The sequence below is a fragment of the Tenebrio molitor genome, chromosome 5, assembly GCF_963966145.1.
Source record: "Tenebrio molitor chromosome 5, icTenMoli1.1, whole genome shotgun sequence".
Lineage (NCBI taxonomy): Eukaryota > Metazoa > Arthropoda > Insecta > Coleoptera > Tenebrionidae > Tenebrio > Tenebrio molitor.
This window is the reverse complement of record NC_091050.1, coordinates 10,496,063-10,512,282: the sequence shown is the minus strand read 5'-3', so window position 1 is coordinate 10,512,282 and position 16,220 is coordinate 10,496,063. Positions and strand designations below refer to the sequence as shown.

General features: G+C 35.2%; 1 protein-coding gene across 1 annotated transcript in view; it reads right to left on the bottom strand.

Moving 5' to 3' along the window:
- Positions 1 to 16,220, bottom strand: part of LOC138131299 (trissin receptor-like) — a 73,549-nt gene that overhangs the window by 56,558 nt on the left and 771 nt on the right. The window lies entirely within an intron of this gene.

Below are 16,220 nucleotides of genomic sequence, written 5' to 3'. Positions count from 1 at the left end.
TTAACCCAATAAAATGTAATCTACCCAACAAAATGTGGCGCATTTTAATAGATACCATCTATACAGATTTATACGTGTACGTTTCGGTATTTTCATTGCCAGTTATGTTCGCGTTAACTCTGAAACACGAGTCTTAATACCATTCAAAGGAATAGTATCAGATTAGTGTCCTGATGGATGTTTGTACGATTTATCGAGTTTTTATTGATGTATTGGAACTGCAATAAATATCCAGTATTGTACCCGGCGCCTCCACCATTATTGATCACCTTGACTTGTATTGCACGCGAATTACCCTATAAAATTTGTATGGACGTCGTCAACAGCCAAGTGAAAGTAGTTGATTTATCACACCGTAAAGTGTGCTTCTTGATAAAGCCACTAAAGATTCAGAAGGAGATTGCACTCTTCCCCAGCACACAGAAATAATCTAATTATTTACCGGGCAAAAGCTGAGCTTCGAAACATTTTTACAGTTGCAACAATGCGACAAATGTCGAGTATGTGCTCCGACTCCGATAAATAATCTTGAAAAAATTGTAAGTTCGTTCAGAAATTCAGGTTTCATGATTTTACCACGAATTTTATGTTGTTACCGAATTGAGATAAATGTCCACAAGACACGATCACTTTCAATAAAAGTTATAACCGAAATAAACCTACATTAATAATAACAGAGTGCAAAATAATTACAACGATAAAATCACACTTTAGCTGTGAGCACTTTCGTGCCAAAAATGAAATTTGTAAGGTACCTATTATTATGCAACAGTTAAGGCATAGAATTGCATGTTCCTTGTCCAAGCTGTCATCCAGGATTATCACGATAAGCAATACAAGCCTAAGAATGTTTAATCGTTCCTCCTGGTTTGTTTACTGTTTGCAAAACGGATATTGTGCAAAGATTACATTTTTTTCTCAAACACCATGAGAAACTTAATAAATGCTGCGCAGTCTTTTCGGAGCTTATCAAAGAACAAAATATTGTTTGCGAGTGTAAACAATAAGCGACTCCCGCTCTTTATCAGCCAATATTCAGCCTATTATAATAATTAAATAAATGTGTGTTTCACTAATCCGGCTCTGTAAATACGAGACAATGAGCAATAAGTTATTTTCCGATGTTGCCTAGAGTGGACACGTGATGAGCGGAAAGTTTGACATTTTTCGGCGGGAATTAATGCGAGAAGCTTGCCAGGATAAACCGCAACATCCCTTTCAACAACGCTGAAACAAAATTTCGTCCGCTTTCGAAAACCCAAATAAATTAAATTACCCTCTTTACAGGGTTAAAGATTGTAGTTTTCCTGTATTTGTTTGGGTAAGTAAGTTTCGCTGTCGATTGTCTCCCACGGGATTGGCAAAAATTCTTGCTGACAAGCGTCGTTATCGGGGTTGATCAAGTCGTTGTCTTGTTTAAATATTTCCCCTAAGTTGCGAACTATTCAGCCTTTTCTCGAAGTTGCCCTAAGACTTTGATAAAGTGACTGTCTAATGAAATTTATTGATTTTAATCAACATCCCATTAATCAAGGCACCAGCACGCTTTTTGCGCGATTTGATAGTCTTATGACTTTTGAAGGGTGACTCTTTTCTTCACCAACAAATGTAGATTGCGCTTTAAATGTATCAGCCACGACATCAAAAGCGATGATTGCACTCCGCTTCCAGTTAAATTTTAGGTATTTGCGGCTGAAAGGTTCCGGTGTCGTGGAACCGCATTTTGCGTTCCGGTGAAAATTGTACCAATTCTGCTTTAGTTTCGGCGGACAAATTGAAATTTTAATTTGGAGCAAACAAAATTGAAAGCGCTTGTTAGTAGGTCAAACACTTCTTCCGAATTTTATTCAACATTAGCTTCGCAACTGTTACAAAAAATATTGACAACTATTGCAAATTTGTGACAAAGATTCGAATTTCATGCGCTCCAATATCTTCGTATTAAGCGCGTGACAGACTTATCGCCCGATTTAAATTTTAATAAAAAGCCTTTAGAGCCGTCAGCTTGCATTAATTTTACAAACAAGATAACTCCACTCATGTGTCGAACAATTTTACAACCCTTTTTTCTACATTTACTGTCAACCCTAAACTCCCAACTTATTGTGTCTTTAACAGGCTGAAAGTGTTTGCGTTTATTTTTATACCTCCAAGCTATTGATACACTTTATCTTGGACTTAGTAAAAGCGTTGAATTTTGAGACTTATCTCTCGGCTACAGTCGTATTTTATATCGGTTTTCCTTTTATTGAGGAGTCAAACCAGGAACGACTACAACGGTTTTGAACTTTGAGCATCGCACAGCGCTTAAGACTTTCAATTGAAATTCGTGTCTTTACGATTTCTTTCAGAAACATGAGCAAACTACAGAATCGATACATGTCCAATTATGAACACCGGACCAGCTCTCACACTTGAGGAAAACTTTTTGCAATAAATAAAGCTAACAAAGTTGCGTCGTAAATTTTTGTGGCGGCAGATGCAGTTATTAAAACTGTTTCGTTTTCCATTAGTATCAGATCTTTTTCATTAAGGATTATCTAAGGCCTGTTAGTGAAGCCAGACGATGCGAGTCGAGATTTGATGAGTAATTGTCTGATGAGTCAATTTCCCACACAACTCCTTTCACTGGACAATTTGTACTTCCTCACGCAAATTCCTTAACGAAACAACAAACCTTGCCTGCTCAGCTGAGAAAATTGAAAGTAAAGTACAAAGCTCAAAAACACAAGACATCAAATATAAACAATTACTTAACAAAAATGGAATGTCAATGTTTCCAAATCTCCTTTTACGGTAACTTCGTAGCGGTAACGAGTTTTTGATGAAAATTTGTCTAATTTAAATTATAATTGAGATATTATTTACTGAAGTTCACAAATACCGAGGTAGAGGTCAACGACTTGGGAAAAATTCGATACGAATGTAAATGGCAATTCCTTCATTCTTCAATTTTTATTGGAGAGATATTTACCTTTATGTAAAAAGCATCACAAGAGCGGCTTAAAAAAATATTCGAGACCATTTCCGTTTATTCGACTTTCCACTTCTTGTTTTTTCCCACTTGTTGATGGTGGCTAAACAGCGATTGTTGAAATAACAATTCGTCTTTTTAAAATACCTAATTTATTCCCATTTGTGCGTGATTGTCCCAAAGGCACAATGAAAGTCGAATAATTCGGTATTTCATTATCAGGCTTCATTCAATAAGCTTGACGTTGATGAATACACCAGACAAATCCAGAGTTTCAATCAAAATTTCCGAACTTATTAATCAATATTTTTAATAAAAGTGTTAATTTCTGATTATTACCAAAGCTGAAGAAGACGGTCATGAAGCAATTACCGAAAATAAAAAAACTCTATTAAATCGGTAGATCAAAGCTGATGAAATTTCCAGTTGGTTGCTTAAATTTCATTTCATACCAGTAATTATTCTAACATCGAGAACTCGTGAAGAGGCTCTCGTTACAAAAAACAGAAGCAAATTACACTGGATCGGTTAAAAAAATTGAATAGAGCCCAACTTGTGTGAATGAAATTATTCTATTAGACCCCTCCGACATTAAGTTTGTTTTAGTAAAGCAACTTCATTATTACATTTTACTCCTACTCATAATTACTACTTACACACAAAGGGGCAAAAGTTATGCCTAAGTTGCCGCCTCATTGTTTTCAAGCCACTTAACGACCCTGGATCACCTGCTTCAAAACTCAAACATAATCTAGATAAGCTGAAGCGTTAAAACGACTTCTTGTTTAATTTTCAGTAATGGTTTTGACAACACAAAAAAACGAGATTACATCTTTTCCGAATTGGAAGCTCTACCGGCAATAAAATTTGTGAAAGCTTGCTTGTTCAAGTCGGAGTAAAAGCTACGCATTACAAATTACTAACAAACCGTGGGTGAAGTTTCGATTGGGTTTGCCGAAATGCTTTCTTCCGTGTTTTCGGTTAAATCGGGTCAAAATTGTTGTGTTAATTGCGCAGCACCCTTCGTTCGCTAAAACAATAAGCGCGGTAATTGAAAGCTTCAGCTAAAAACTAGCTTGGCGAGAATACAAGTGGCCAATTATGTACAGGGTAATCATCGCAAGTAGGCGATGGTGACGTAGTTGAATGTGACGCAAGCTTCATAACATGAGTGAGACTAGTATCGCCGATAGGTGGCGCTCCTGGCGGTAGTGGAAATCTGTCTACTAGTCTAACATTGCGAGGCTAGCGGCACATCCAAAATTTGTATGGGTTTTCAACGACAACTGCGATGTGACAATCATTTATAATAACCCTGTGCATATTGGTCGCTGTAATGTCAATAATATAGGCTCAGTAGTTACAATTTGTTTTAAATTCTAACCCGACCACCAAGTTTCATGATAAATAATAAAAAACTATTAAATTGCTCTCTTCAAGCCGCGGAATTCACTAGAATATAATTTGCCACAAAATCGAATTATTTACTAATATCCGTTTACAAGTTTACTATAAATGCTGAGCGTCATTTCCAAGTAGTAATTCACTAGGATTTAATTTGTACGCAATATTAATCCCTTGAATTATTAATTGGTGAATCGGGATAAATTTAATAACAGATACACAAAACACAAATGTTTATCACAACAGCACTGATTGTTATTTAATTGAACACGATAAGCTTGTATAACCCGGCGCATCCACCATTTTTGCCACAACAAATACTTCTGTTGGGCATTTTTTGGTAAAAACTTTATTTATATAACGATAAAATCTTAATTGTATCCTCTTCCGTATCACAGTAACATCGTTAATTTGATAGAAAAACGAAGCTTTTGTGTTCGATGGCTTAAGATACAGAAAAACCCTTGGGAATCTCAGACCAAAGATTAAACCCACAAATAGGCTCCTCTAAGCTACTTGTGAAAACTTATCTAAATAGATTCAACACGCCCAATAAACCTCCCTCCACTTAAGATAAGATCTACTTACACTAAAAAGAAACCATTGATGTGGGAAAAATACATAAGACTTCCTCAGGCTGTATTCCTTCACAATAAAATAAAACAATTGTGTCGGCGAGGTATGAGACAAAGAATCACATTATCACCTTTTGTTCGGGAGATTTTAGCCTTTTACAAGAGGTGCAAGATAATATCTTATTACCCAAGTCTCGTAGCCACACAAATTGTTATAGAAGATACAATTGGAAAATTAGAAGTTTGAAGTAGTGCCATCGGAAATTCTATTTCCGTAGTTGCAATTTTGCATCTCACGTAGGAAAATAAAACGTTTGCAGCAATTCAAGACTTGGCAATGCTTCAGTAAGGGTTGAAAGTTATGTTTTGCATACTTTAATAAAACGGTCATTTTTTCCGCTTAAGTGTTCTGCAGATGAATACATCATCTCAATTGAGCTTTCGAGAGTTGCAGGAACATCTACGTAAACTTCTTGTTACGTAAGCTGTAAAAATGTAATAGATATTCCAGTTGAATTTTATAGATAGCCTTCAAAGTGTAAAGACCAAAGTATCGGGTGTTCATTTAAATTTATCCTCAAAGTTGGCGTTAAAGAGTCGATTGTGAACGCACCACGGGTTAAGGATCACGGATCAGCTGTTTAAATCTAACCTCCCTTTTGCGTTGTTTGTGTTTTTACTCTGCAGGCGGACGAGTGGTGTGTTCACAATCGACTCTTCAACGCCAACTTTAAATGAACACCCGACATAACGTTTAAGGTTATTTATTTCGCTCAAATGTTTCATGTATTATGCTTCTTGACTAAAATGAATGAAATAATTGGAAGAGTCGCTACGCTAATAAAACTGAAAGTGAGGGTTGTTTATTTAAAAAATCTCATCGACGTCAATTTATCTCGAAAATAAAAAATATGTATTTTGTTATTTTAATATTACTTATCCACGTTTTTAAGTTCGCTTTTACGATCCACTTTTTTTATTAGGAAGTAATGTACATAAAATATACATCAAGAAAATTACATAGGGATTCAGTTGGTATTTCAAGCGCAAAATACACATATTCCAAATATGTACCAATTTCTCTTTAAACACATTCGTTAAAGAAAACTAGTAAGAGAGGGCTAGGAAATGGGAACCTGAATGCGATATTTTCTTATTCATTTTTTACGTTCAAAATCATTTCAGAACGTAGTTCGGATTTCAACAGGAATTGTTCAGATTTTCCAACTGTCTGAGAATTCCAAGTGGGCTGATTTCAAATTTGCAGAAACGAGTTAATAAATATATTTTATTTAATAACATTCCCGACATTATTAACAATTTTTAGGAACAACATTCAGGTTTCAACGTATAGGATTTTTACACAAAAAGTATTTTATAAATTTTACAAAACGAAAGTAAAAAGTGAACCTCAATTATTGCCACAGAGCTAATCTCTTAGTCGTAATTCGAAAAGTTTGTTTATTTGCAAATATCTCTTTAATTTCCCTTTACGGCCAACAGCCAGAAAACATTTCAGGATTGGAATACAGTTTTATCATAATTATTCAGCTGCGGGAAGTGTCACTCAAATAAATAAAATTTATTACGAGTGGCTTAACAGTAAATACCGTTTACAAGAGAGATTTCTCTTCTTCATTTTGAATAATAGTTGGAACTAAATTTGCAAGCGTCAGATTTATCAGATGAGGCATTTGTTGAGATTTCAGCTTGTCGTAAATGCAGAGATTTGACAAAATTCTCACCTTACCAACGAATTAGAATCACGAATTATGCGAAATGCTGTTAGTCATTGAATAGCTCTACAATTAATTAAAATAATTAGTCCAGATTTCATTAAGGTGTTAAATGAGGCCCTCGCGCGGGTTTCCCTGAGTGGTAAATCAATTATTTGTGAACAGATTATGAAAGTTTAATGCAAATATGTTTACTCGAATTTTGTTGTGCTCCAGGCATTAGGTAATAAAACTGATGAAACATTGTCGAAGGAAAGTTCACCAAACACGGGGCTACATACGAAAGCTGTATGTAAATTTTTGTTTGCACATTTAGGGCTTGAAGCTGGATATACCGAGTGATAAACGACCCAAGTCGATAATAACAGGCAGGATATTAATAACTGCGGTGGTGTTCCGGCTTACCAATCACATTGTCGGAATTATTTATTTCGCTTTTAGGAAGAGAGATAATAAATTACGAGCGGATATGAAGGATTTTGTCCAGATTTTTAAAATTTATGAAGATAATTAACGGTCATTTTCATCGTGAACATTTTTAATTATTGAGAAGACAAAGCGGCGGCATCACAATAGTAATAATTTACGCCGGCGGTGTCTGAAAGTGATCTCCTTTCGCTTGATTGGACGACACTGAAGGATGGATTTCTCCCCCAATTTAATATCCATTTCAACTTCAAATAGGGGTATTTTCTTTCTATTTGCATTTCCTCGAGGTGACGTATTAACACACTATGTTTGATAAATTGGCCATTTGTACGCGACAGTAACGCGTAGTCAATGTTAATTAATAATTAACTTGCTGTAGGAGTAAAATTAGATGAAGTGAACGAAAGTCGTTATTTGAAATTAATTCGATATTGCGGGATTAATTCAATTTACCGAATGCTTTTATTCGATTAAGAAATTGGAACAGTCGGAAAAATCGTCTTAAAATCATCTGTTTAAGGCTCCCTGAACAAACTTAAAGAAGCACTTTTGGCTTCAGACAACAAAAGGGAGAAATTTGATTTGGAAAGAGTTGTCTGTAATTGCCCAGATTACAAAAAAATTAATAAAATATCTACAAATGAAGCCATTCTATTCAAGGAAAACATTGAAATGAAATTTTGTTTTTTTTTTATCAATAGTTACAAACTGTCGGTTCAACTGCTGTCTTGAAAGACGACTGGTGCTTGAAATGAAAAGAAAAGAGGAGAAAACAAAAATACAAGTATAAAAAATATCAGTAAAAATCAACGAATTGAAACGAATAAAAAAATTCCTCAACTCCTTTTAAGTAATACATTCATTAAATATGCGTTTCCATTAAGTAATGTTATTACTATTTATTGCCCACGGTCGTGAGAAATCATAAAACTTCATTTGCAACAGTTTCCAGTAGTAAAGTTGCTACGATGCAGCGCAATACACATGTTGCATAATTATTTTTAAATGTAACAACTCGTGGATCTGCATTCCTCAATTACTATTTAAAAGAAGTAATAAATTAATTTTAATGCACGATGAAGAATTATGAAATTTGTTCGTGGTCGAAAAAATCTTATATTCTACTCGCGTGTAATGGCAGTTACCTACCCGCCCCTCCTCGTGCCGTAAGCTGCAGTCTCGTGAGTAATAGCTCATTACAGGCTTGTTGAATAATATATAATTTTACCTTGCAGCATATTATTCGCAGTGATGAAAATTGTAAACAAATAAACAGGGCTTATTTTTCATAATAAATTTATGTGTTTAGTTACATTTTCTGTTGTTCAAATATGTTTTTTGATGTTTTTAATTTTACGTAGATATTATTTCTTATTACAACTTTGTATATATCTTATTATATTTGACGTCTTATGTGTACGTAAACTAGGCTGCGTATAATTATTTACAGCAGACGGGACGGTTCTACGTATAATATTCAGTAAACTAGTATCTGTTTTTGATTTATCATATTATTGATAATATTAAACAAGATATTATCGTCAGGTTTAGCGTTGAGATCAGCATAACATTCAAAACTTATATCGAATATGACTCTCTTGTTGCCTCCCTTTATGGTAAAAGGGAATAAAGAAACTTTGCAGTAGCAAAAGAAATGAAATTTTTTTACATGTCTCTTGACTCATCACTAATGTAAATATTTTTATTTCCTGAAGTCTCTTTACTTTCAACCTATAGCCATTTCAGACCGATTGGAATGGAGGAAATATAAACATTTGTAGTACATCCGAAACTACAGTTTTCAGGATATTTTCGTGTCCAGAAACTAAGTTCACTGACTGTAGTCGGTGCGGCGACTCAATGGAGTAATAAACTGGCGTGATGTTCACGTGATTTTCGGGGGATGGTTTCCTATTGGTGCAGCTCAATGCACGCAGCCAAAATCCCTATTCATTCTAAAAGTGGGTTTAAATTACCCGCACAAAACTCAAATATTGCGAGGCAGTGTAAATCAGGCTTTCCATGACGTCGCTAGAAACTATCACGTGAAGACCTCGTGACTACTCCACTGGTTCGTCGCATCAACTATAGCTAATAATACAGCATTTTTATTAAATTTCTAAATCTAAAAACTGAAATCTAATACTCTCGTATTTTCACGTTGTGTAAGCTTGTCAGCGTCGACAATTTTAAACCTACACCTACGCACGTAGGCCAGGCTAAAATTAATAAGTTTACAGAAATGTCTCCGTGTAAGTTACTTTGACCAGAATTGTTTGTGTCACAAAACTATATAAAGTTAATTAATTGCATAGGGTAAACCACAAAACTTTAGAGACTGGGGTGTGTCGTATACATAGGTTTAGGGCAAGGACGACAATTCTTGTTGGTGATTAACAAATTGCGTATTTTGACACTTTGACACATTTTACTGTTCTTACAAATGGCTGCGGCCATTCCTTATCAATGGACGCTTAAAAATTATATGGTCGCTATTGATTTTGAATCCTTTGATGCGTAAATACGGAAGATAATTCATGCAGATCATACCGTATTAATTATTTGCAAGACGCCGAGTAAATCACGTTTCGAGGCTCACGTATAGCCTCAATCAGAACTAAAACAGGAAATGTGAAGTTTCCTGAAAGAAATTACCTGAGATCTCCATTACCGATGTGGCCACCACGCAAAATCTCGATTCGATTTATTCAGAGCTTGGGAGATTTTTCAAGAATAAAAAGCCGCAAGACGGCTACGAACAAAAGTAATGGAACCCAAGGAAATGGATATTACTTCCAGCATACTAATCGCGGAATTCTCACGGTGCATCGGTCTTTAATTGAAACGCGAACTTGTCCAATATTTCGCTCCAGACCTCGCAACCCTCCACCACGTTTATCTTCATTTGGGAACACGTGGAATTTGCGTAGCGGCGAATTTAAAGCACGACACCCACATATTTCAGATTGTCTAAGTTCGCGTTACAAAAATCCGTTCCGGGGACCCGGAATATGTTTCCACCGATGGAAAAGTTTATAAATATACAAACAGATTGTGAGTTAGAGGAGATCTCGTTCTCGTCCCTTTTTCGCCGGATTACCGCAACTTCTTTTCGATGCGGGAAAAAGTTCGCGAAAATGGTCCCGTCTAATTGTATCACTGAGCATTAAATCCTCTCGAGATCGGTTTACATTAACTCGGTGCGAGTGCGATTTTACCGCGTGGATTTTATTGAGGGTTCGATTCGAGGCGGAGTGACTGAATCCGGAATCAAATTTACTGAATGGAGCCGATGTTATAGGTTTTAATTGTTGTATACTTTTGCTCCAAATTGATTCTGCCGGTGTTCTGTTTTTGGATAACTTCATCAAACTGTTCTCAGCTGTTTTTGTTTCGGAAACAAGGAACCAGTCAATTAACTCAAAAAAAGGCACGAAGCGATTATTTGGTTCTAACTAACTTCGAATCCGTCCCAAATGTGTTCATTGTGTTGGGATTAAAACTCAAATATTTCATTTGAAAGGAACAGAATGTGATCTAAAAATACGGAGAGAAAAAACTAGTCAGTTAACATAAATTAAAGCGGATAAAAAATAACTCACGATATCGATCCCTTTTTGGAAACACCGATGTAAAATAAATGAGCGATAAAACATTCTAATTATTTCAAATCACGATGTTCATTAAAGAACTGTGGTCTTAAAAGTCTACAGAAAAATTCATAAATTTATGAATGCCAAAATGTAGGTATTATTTTATCTTTCAATAGTTCTTTCATTGATTAAAATTAACACACGTATTTCAGATACACCCTGTATGTAGTGTGAATAGTTTTTTTTATTTTTCACTTTAGTATAATTGCATGATAACTCCTAGGATACGAAATACGTAAACATGTCCATAACAACCGGGGAATAATAACAGGGCCTAATAAGAATAAGCGGGCGTAATAAGAATAACCGGGTGTAATGAATTCATAACGCCCTCATCAATTCATCATTTTTTTTTTTTAAGAACACGTATAGTGAAAAATAAAATCTTGTATGCACCACGGCGTCACCGAATGATTACGCCCATCGAACGATATCCATCTCTCGGGCTAAAGCCCTCGAGCTGGATTCATCGTTCTCCGGGCGTAATCATCGTTGTAACGCCCTTGGTGCATAAATAGCTATTGTCAATATTACCATATAATTCATAATGCCCTGGAGTATTATATACTTTGCATCCAAGTTATTAATAAACCATAATGCACCAGCAAGATGCAAAAGACCTTACAGTTTTTATAAGTGCACTGGAAGGTTCGCAGCGCTCTCCGGTTATTAAAAGTATACTTTGTGATATTTTATTAGAGCAAAAAGGCCATTAAAACTACACTTGACTTTGATTTACGTCTGCATAAAGTGCACACCTACACTAAGTGGGTTTAAAAATGTTGATTTACGTACACAAAGCCTCGAACGTACTTAACGTCTATCTGATAAATTATGTTGTTAAAGCACCGTAAACATATGAACATAATTGCTTTATGGCTGTATAAAACACCGCCGAAATAATATAAAATGAATTGTTAAATCCAGGAAAAGAATAAATTTGCATAGTTTTCCGGAGCTTTCGCCCCGTTTCGTTAGCGAGAGTTTAAAAGCAGATGCGTTTAATTACAATTTTTATGCTGCTTTACGTGCTCCAAGTGAAAATGTGATTCCTCGTACAGATAAAAGCTGATGAATTTCCTTTACAACAGACCGCGATCGTTTCTTCTTTCTCATGTAAATTTTTATTAAAAACTCGAATTAATAACTGCTTCAGTCTTGATAAGTGAAGGTTTGGAGAGCTTTTAAAATGCAATAAAAAAGATCTTATGTGTCTGAAGGAAGTTTGACCATCTGGATGCATAAGGGGAAGTTCTATATCCTGTCGTTGATGGAGCAACATTAATGCTGTGAAAGTTCTTTCCAGGGATTTGATCTTTATTTATAGGACCATTTTTCCTCCTTGTTCGATTTCTGTCGCTTTTAGTTTGACCGTGACCACCTCCATCCATTTCTGGCAAATGTCAAACGAGCAAAGCAACTGCACTATTACGAAATCTCAACCGAGATTGTTAAATTTGCAGACACGTCAAATTCAAGAATTTAATCATGCCACGACTGATGTTTTCTCGTTTACGATCTTATCTTTGTTACACTCTTTCCGAAAAAATACAACATGTAAGTGGCTAATTAGGCTCCGGGACGTCTGATCGTTCATGTCTGAACAAGAGTTATTAAGATGTATTTACCTAATTACGGTGGAAAAATGAAAGCAGCAGAAATAAAAAGTTTTGCTTTCAAAGAAATCAAAGGGAGCCGGTCTCTCGTTTGTTGGTTCGGATCAAATAACGTTAAACACTCATCAAACAAAGCTTTTTATCCATTTTTTCAATAAAAAATCTCAATTTAGTATTATCGACGCAAAGGTTTCCGCTTGAGGTTGTGTCACCGTTGCTTGTAACAAATAACGTCGCCATTCAAAAAAGCTGTTCAATGACTAGTCAGCTCATTTCACCGATCAGATTAATTTATTTTTAACTGCCACCTGAAGATCACACTCGTTTTGACGGAAAACATCATCATTCCAAAAAAAGGACTCGGTTTCCAGGCAGGAATTACATATTTTTTCTAATTTAGTTAATATCTATTCACTTTGATTGTGACCACAACGAAAAACATAGTAGGCGCTGTTTAGCTGTGTGCTGCATACGTTTTACACTAAATATTTGTGTGGTGTGAACATGATGTGAAAATGTCAGAATTGTCAAAATTTGACCATGGTAGTAAAGCAATGATTTTAATGTATTTATCAATATTAATAACGGAAATCAATATTTGAAGTAGGAGAAACTAAAAACGTCTGTCTGATTCTGTGATCACGTCTGTTGAAAAGTGGAGTTATATCCAGATACAGATTATTTAACGTAAAAACTTCGAAATCACCTCATGCAATCCTCGATATTAATGAAGAACGAAGGAAATGGTCATTTGGCAGTAAGACAAACGCGAAAAATGCCTGGGGATTACCTACTAAAGGTAATCACTAATCAGAACTTTCAATTAGCATTGATTAATACAAATATTTTCAGATAAAAACTAATCAGACAGAAAGTTCAAAAAAATGATTTAAAGGGGATGAAAAGGCAGAAGGTATCAAACTACAACACTTACTAGCCAAAATGTACAACAAAAAAGCACAAATAGAGTTAACTTTATTTGTTATGTTCGTCTTTGTGAGTTGGCGTTGGCTTCAATAAGTCAATATGAACCGTTTGGTCCCAACTTTGAGAAGACGACGTGGCATTTTCTTTTTGAATTCTAAAATTTTGTACCAAAACTCAATTTTATAGATATGCGCACAGTGTACGTCGAAAAACGTTTGCGCAAGTCGTTCTCCGTTCTGTCTTCTGTGAGCGTGACGTTTCTGTCAAAATGGCGCCTCCGAGAGTTGCCAACTGCGACTGGATTTAGTGTTATCTAAAATTCCCTATCAATAACCTAGCAACTGAAAAGTTCCTAGGGAGTGGTCACAATCAAAATGAATAGATTATACGAAAAGCAACCATTGTGATATGTCATTTTAGTTGTCAAACGTGCTCATTTAATAACTAGTGAAAAAAAGTGACAAGTGTTAAAAGGTGACATTATATTATCACTAGTGTTAAAAAGTGACATTATTATCCCGGAAAATTATTGAAATAGCAGATTTAGACGGGATTTTAATCAAAATGTGTGCTTTTCGTAACTAAATTAGAAAAAATCTTCTATTAAACACGTAGCAAAATGGCTATTTTTTGCATACGACATGTTGGACCACTCGTTGACACTCGTGGTCCAATTGTCATGTCTAGTGAAAAAACTCGTTGCATAAATAGCTATATCATCACGATTATTTCTCAAATAACGATAGTTCCTTTGATGCACAATTTTTATATTATCATTTATTTTTTATTTTGCCACCTTTTACACCCCCATCGGCATTGAAATTTGTACATAGGCACGACATTACGTTAGTTTTATTATTGTATTATTATTTGTTAAATATTTCAAATTATATCATACTCGTATATTTCACCTACTGCAATTCCTTTGAAATTTTAGCAAAATTCTCGGTAATGGACAACCCCGAGTCGCAGGTACCGAACCAGATGGGCATTTGCAAATTTGTATTTTGTGAGCCACCACCAAGGCCATCAGTACCATCTCGGCCACAGTCGTTGTACTGACTTCCCCAACCCAACTTTTCTTGAAAAAGAAGTTAATCACGTAAGACCGGGCACCTGCGGACAGGTTAGTATTTTACTATTAATACATTTTCAACATAAATTCGTGTTGTTCGTCGTTTTCGATTCAAAATTCAGTGGATAATCAAGGCTAATCCGAAACGAATGCCTTTACGCCTGAGGCGAAAAACATGGCGGACCCGACCGAGAAGTTGCGAATTAACGAGATTCAGATATTTTTAAATTTAATAACGAGGGTTGACAGTGTGAAAAATTGCTTGTTCCAGTTCTTGTAAATAAAATCATCTCCAGAGTACAAATCAAATATTTGACTCTCCGTTACAATTAATCTTTATCTTTGGTATTAATTAAATCACTACTCCATTGCAAGTGTTTCCAATTTCTGAAAGTTTGATGAAAAATGATTTTATTATTCATGGATCAGTACCTACCAATAAATTTGTACCATAATAATTAAATAATTATTGTTTCATCAAAATGCAGACTAGAAAATTATTACAACGAGAACTAATCCAGATTTTTATGACGTGGTTTGTACAGAATAAAAGAGCTTTCAGACGCGTGTAAAAAAGGGATCAATATTGAGTTTAATGATTTGGAATTGATGTAGAGACGAACAATCTTGAACACCAACAATAACGAAGCAAAAACAGAGGGCAGAAAATAACAAGTTTTTAATTTTTCTTTTTTACATCAACTGTCTGAAATTAACTACAACAAAAAAATCAGTCCTTGCAATATTCACGTCAAGTTTCTGACGAATTTTTAATTTTCCCATCGATGCTTTTAATAAAAGAAGGCAGCCTGTTTCGTACAAACACGTCTAACACTGTAAATATCAGACTTGTTTACACACGTTTTTACGCTAACCGTTGACAATTACCCATATTTTCACTGCGTTATTGCTTATGTTTATGGATCATAAAAAAAATGTAATCGTTCTCGCCTAAATAGCTTGTTTACTGTGACTGACATATTTCGGTAGTTATTCTAATTTGACATCAGTCGATACTTTGACGAACTCTTCTAGCTAAGTTAAAAACTTGACGAAAAACTGCAAATTTGCCAGTCACTTAGGCATAATTCGCAGAAAAGTAAAGCAGCAAGCAACTTGTTGAATAATGTCCCTCAGGAACAACCGCTTCCTTCTGGTTTATTATCTCTAGATCGGACTTTTTCCAAATTATCTTGCGGAATATAATTGTTGTCGACGAAAAACTTCACACAATCAGGAGGAATCTCTCAAATTTGAGTTTAATTAAGGCTGCAGTGTTGGTGGGTCTTGTTTTGCAAATTACTTAAAGCTTTAATGAGACGCTCTTGCTTTTTGTTGAAGTTGTTGAAAAGGGTCGTTCCTCGTGCACAAGAAATTTGGATAATTTCGGAGAGACATCTGTGCGGCGGTATCAGAACTAATTCAACCACCGGTTTCTAAGTGCATAATACCTACTGCACTTGCACCCAGAAAAACAAAGAAACATTAATTTTGAACGAGACAGGTCAGTGAATTTTCTCTTCCATTTTTTCGGTAAGGTATGAAAGTGAGCAATTCGTGATTATGACTGTTTTAAATGAATCCATAAATCAATCAATGCAAATTAAAAATGGCTTCCTCCTTTGACGTCTGCAACGCCACCAACAAAAATCCAAACTAGAATATTTGAAATTAGGAAATCGAATTCATTAATAACTGATTAATGGTAACTATTTAAAGTTTTTGGAACATGCAGAATGGCATTTTCCGCAAAAACACATAAATTTGATCAGATTTCGTTATTTATCAGAAGGATTTTTGTTCAACATTTATTTATTGAATTGAATGAGTA